We start from the raw sequence: 5,374 nt of genomic DNA, 5'->3' as shown, positions 1-5,374 counted from the left end.
TAAGAAGTGTCTGTTTCTCCATAGCATTTACACGGACCTTTAAACTGACTCCAGATCAGGGGCCAAGATGTCTGAAATCTGACTCCCTATCATGAAAAGTGCTGTAGATTGAGTTCTGTTTCACTCAGAGACAAAATTCCAACGGCTATAGAAACTAGAGAGTGTTTTCTATCCAATAATAATAATAATATGCATATTGTACGAGCAAGAATTGAGTACTAGGCAGTTTAATCTGTAGAGCAAATTATGCTAATGCGAAACAGCACCCCCTATAGTTGCAAGAAGTTAATGGTGTCAGACCGAGGCTCTGCATCTGTCCTCGTGCTACTAGACCTTAGTGCTGCCTTTGACACCATCGATCACCACATTCTTTTGGAGAGACTGGAAACCCAAATTGGCCTACACGGACAAGTTCTGGCCTGGTTTAGATCTTATCTGTCGGAAAGATATCAGTTTGTCTCTGTGAATGGTTTGTCCTCTGACAAATCAACTGTACATTTCGGTGTTCCTCAAGGTTCCGTTTTAGGACCACTATTGTTTTCACTATATATTTTACCTCTTGGGGATGTTATTCGAAAACATAATGTTAACTTTCACTGCTATGCGGATGACACACAGCTGTACATTTCAATGAAACATGGTGAAGCCCCAAAATTGCACTCGCTAGAAGCCTGTGTTTCAGACATAAGGAAGTGGATGGCTGAAAACGTTCTACTTTTAAACTCGGACAAAACAGAGATGCTTGTTCTAGGTCCCAAGAAACAAAGAGATCTTCTGTTAAATCTGACAATTACTCTTGATGGTTGTATAGTCGTCTCAAATAAAACTGTGAAGGACCTCGGCGTTACTCTTGACCCAGATCTCTCTTTTGACGAACATATCAAGACTGTTTCAAGGACAGATTTTTTCCATCAACGTAGCATTGCAAAAATCAGAAATTTTCTGTCCAAAAATTATGCAGAAAAATTAATCCATGCATTTGTTACTTCTAGGTTAGACTACTGCAATGCTCTACTTTCCGGCTACCCGGATAAAGCACTAAATAAACTTCAGTTAGTGCTAAATACGGCTGCTAGAATCCTGACTAGATCCAAGAAATTTGATCATATTACTCCAGTGCTAGCTTCCCTACACGGGCTTCCTGTTAAGGCAAGGGCTGATTTCAAGGTTTTACTGTTAACCTATAAAGCGTTACATGGGCTTGCTCCTACCTATCTTTCCGATTTGGTCCTGCCATACATACCTAGACGTACGCTACGGTCACAAGACGCAGGCCTCCTATTTGTCCCTAGAATTTCTAAGCAAACAGCTAGAGGCAGGGCTTTCTCCTATAGATCTCCATTTTTATGGAACAGTCTGCCTACCCATGTGAGAGACGCAGACTCGGTCTCAACCTTTAACCTGTTTGGGCTGCAGGGGCAGTATTGAGTAGCCAGATAAAATGTGCCCATTTCAAACGGCCTCGTACTCAATTCTTGCTCATACAATATGCATATTATTATTACTATTGGATAGAAAACACTCTCTAGTTTCTAAAACCGTTTGAATTATATCTGTGAGTCAAACAGAACTCATTTGGCACAAACTTCCTGACCAGGAAGTGGAAAGTCTGAAATTGAGGCTCTGTTTTTCTTCCTGCCTATACATGGGCATGAAACGTAAGAGTCTACGCACTTCATAGACCTTCCCCTGGATGTCAAGAGGCTGTGAGAGAAGAAATTTTGTGTTTATCTTGGTCTGACGTGGAATGGTGATGCCTCTTGACATCAGAGACATCATCTCACTCCTTCGGTTATCATAAGAATAACTTTTAGTTCACAAGATGGTCCTAGAAATCAAAACAGAACAATAAGACTTCCATCTAATTATTTTTGTTATGTAAACTTCTTTAACCTGTCTAGGATCAGCGTGGCGCTAGCGGCACCCCCCCCCCCCCCCCCCCCCCACTGAAAAACCAGTGCCGCGAAATTCAAAAACAATATTTTTTTAAAATATTTAACTTTCACACATTAAAGTCCAATACAGCTAATGAAAGACACAGATCTTGTGAATCCAGTCAACATTTCCGATTTTTAAAATGTTTTACAGGGAAGACACAATATGTAAAGATGTACATCTATTACCTAAAAACACATTAGCATAATCCACCATCTTTTATTTGTCCACCAACACCAGTAGCCATCACCAATTCGGCTAAACTAAGATATTTATAGCCCCTAACCAACAAAAAAACTCATTAGATGACAGTCTGATAACATATTTATGGTATGGGATAGGTTTTGTTAGAAAAAAGTGCATATTTCAGGTAGATGGCATAGTTTACAATTGCACCCACCATCACAAATGGACTAGAATAATTACAATGAGCAACGTGTGTACCTAACTACTAATCATCAAACATTTCGTAAAAATACACAGCATACACGAATCGAAAGACACAGATCCTGTGAATACAGACAATATTTCAGATTTTCTAAGTGTCTTACAGCGAAAACACAATAAATCGTTATATTAGCTTAGCACATAGCAATTAGCAGCCCAGCATTGATTCTAGCCAAAGTGAGCGATAAAAGTCAACATCGCCAAAAGATATTAATTTTTTCACTAACCTTCTCAGAATTCTTCCGATGACACTCCTGTAACATCACATTACAACATGCATATACAGTTTGATCGAAAATGTTTATATTTAGCCACCAAAATCATGGTTAGACAATGTGAAATGTAGCTCAGCTGGTCAGAAAATGTCCTTGCGCCACTTAGACAGTGATCTACTCTTATACATAAATACTCATAAACGTGACTAAAAAATATAGGGTGGACAGGGATTGATAGACAATTTAATTCTTAATACAATTGCGTTATTACATTTTTTAATTTATCCTTACTTTTCAATACAGTTTGCGCCAAGCGAAGCTACGTCAAAAAACATGGCGTCCTAAGCCACTAAAATGTTTCGACAGAAACACGATTTATCATAATAAAAATGTCCTACCTTGAGCTGTTCTTCCATCAGTATCTTGGGCAAAGGATCCTTTCTTGGGAGAAATCGTCTTTTGGTGGAAAGCTGTCCTCTTGCCATGTGGAAATGTCAACTGCGTTCGGGATGAACTGAAAAGCGTGCCCAACTTTTCACATCGTTGCAAAAATAAATGTCCCAAAATCGCACTAAACGGATATAAATTGCTATAAAACGCTTTAAATTAACTACCTTATGATGTTTTTAACTCCTATAACGAGTGAAAAGATGACCGGAGAAATATAACAGGCTAAACTAACGCTTGGAACAGGTGCGCGCCGGTGTCCTCTAGGCTCATGACGCAGCTCCCAAAGAATGACTAGCTTCAGGGTTTTTTCATTTGTAGGGCCTGTGAACGCGCAATCGACCCCGTTGGAATCGTCATCACGTAAAGGCATCCAGGGGAAGACGTAAGAAGTGTCCGTATAGTCATAGCAACGACAGTGCCCTTTTAAATGACTTCAGAAGAGTGGCCAACATTTCTCAAATCTGACTCCATGTCAGGGAAATTGCTGTAGAATGGGCTCTGTTCCACTTAGAGACAAAATTTCAACTCCTATAGAAACTATAGACTGTTTTCTATCCAATAATAATAATAATATGCATATTGTACGATCAAGGATTTTGTGGGAAGCCGTTTAAAAAATTAGCCAAATTAGCATAAATAGTCTAAACAGCGCCCCCATCCCCAACAGGTTAAAAAGGGAATGTGTGGGAGTTCTCCCCTCTGCCTTTATCAAACCACAACACACCACTCCTTCAGAGTGCACGCCACTCCTTCGGTTTTCCTCCAGGGGGCTCCACCTCCCTCTCCTAACCAAGAAGGAGTGCTCAGTGGCTGGCCAGTGCTCAGTGGCTGGCCTTGACGTGTCCCTCATTTCCGGTACTCTGAGGAGCGCGCGGTGGACAGTGGGATTGCCTTCTGTTTAGCTACCGTTTTGGACGACTACTATCTCCGGCTTTGATTTTATCTGATACATGTGACCATATCATCGTAAAGTATGTTTTTTCAATATAGTTTAATCAGATTATTGAAATTTTTTCGGGAGTTTTGCCGTGTTCCGTTCTCTGACTTTGTTGACGATGGAGCGATTCGTGCCACCCGGCTAGCGCGCGTGCTAAATGAAGAGGGAAAGTGTTCGTTCTAATTCCAAACAACGACTGTTCTGGACAAAGGACACCTTGTCCAACATTCTGATGAAAGATCAGCAAAAGTAAGAAACATTTTATGATGCTATTTCATATATCTGTCGAACATGTTGTACTAGTCGCCGGCGGCCAACGTTTGGGTACTCTAGATATACCGAAGCTGCATATCGTAATGAAGTTATTTTTTAGAATTCTAACACTGCGATTTCATTAAGAACTAATGGATCTATCATTTCCTATACAACATGTATTTTTTAGTTATGTTTATGAATAGCTATTTGGTCAGAATATGTGTGTCAGAAAAAGTGTCAGGAAAAATCCGGACGTAGCGGAGAATAGTAGCTAAGTTAGCACACAGTTAGCACACCATTGATTTCAGCTCTAAATATGCACATTTTCGAACAAAACATAAGTGTATGTATAACCTGATGTTATAGGACTGTCATCTGAGGAAGAAAATCAAGGTTAGTCAAAAATTATATATCTTTTGCTTGTTTGTTACGATCGCTTACTTTTGCTACTGGGAAATTGCTTGTGTTTTTGGCTATTGTGGTGAGCTAATATAACGCTATATTGTGTTTTCGCTGTAAAACACTTAATAAATCTGAAATATTGGCTGGAATCACAAGATGCCTGTCTTTCATTTGCTGTACACTATGTATTTTTCAGAAATGTTTTATGATGAGTAATTAGGTATTTGACGTTGGTGTCTGTAATTATTCTGTCTGCTTTCGGTGCAACTTCTGATTGTAGCTGCAATGTAAACTATGATTTATACCTGAAATATGCACATTTTTCGAACAAAACATAGATTTATTGAATAACATGTTATCAGACTGTCATGTGATGAAGTTGTTTGTTGGTTAGTTTGGTTGGTTCTTGGTTAGTTAGATTGGCTTTGTGCATGCTACCTGTGCTATGAAAAATGTCTGTCCTCTTTTGTATTTGGTGGTGAGCTAACATAAATATATGTGGTGTTTTCGCTGTAAAACATTTTAAAAATCGGACATGTTGGCTTGATTCACAAGATGTGTACCTTTCATATGCTGTATTGGACTTGTTAATGTGTGAAAGTTAAATCATTAAAAAATATATATTTTGAATTTCGCGCCCTGCACTTGAGCTGGCTGTTGTCATATTGTACCGGCGTCGGGCTGCAGCCATAAGAAGACTTATCTCTTCAGTAGGTCATATGATTGAGTGTAG

The sequence above is a fragment of the Salvelinus fontinalis genome, chromosome 3 (assembly GCF_029448725.1).
Source record: "Salvelinus fontinalis isolate EN_2023a chromosome 3, ASM2944872v1, whole genome shotgun sequence".
In the NCBI taxonomy this organism is placed as follows: domain Eukaryota; kingdom Metazoa; phylum Chordata; class Actinopteri; order Salmoniformes; family Salmonidae; genus Salvelinus; species Salvelinus fontinalis.
Note: the sequence above shows the minus strand (reverse complement) of the source record.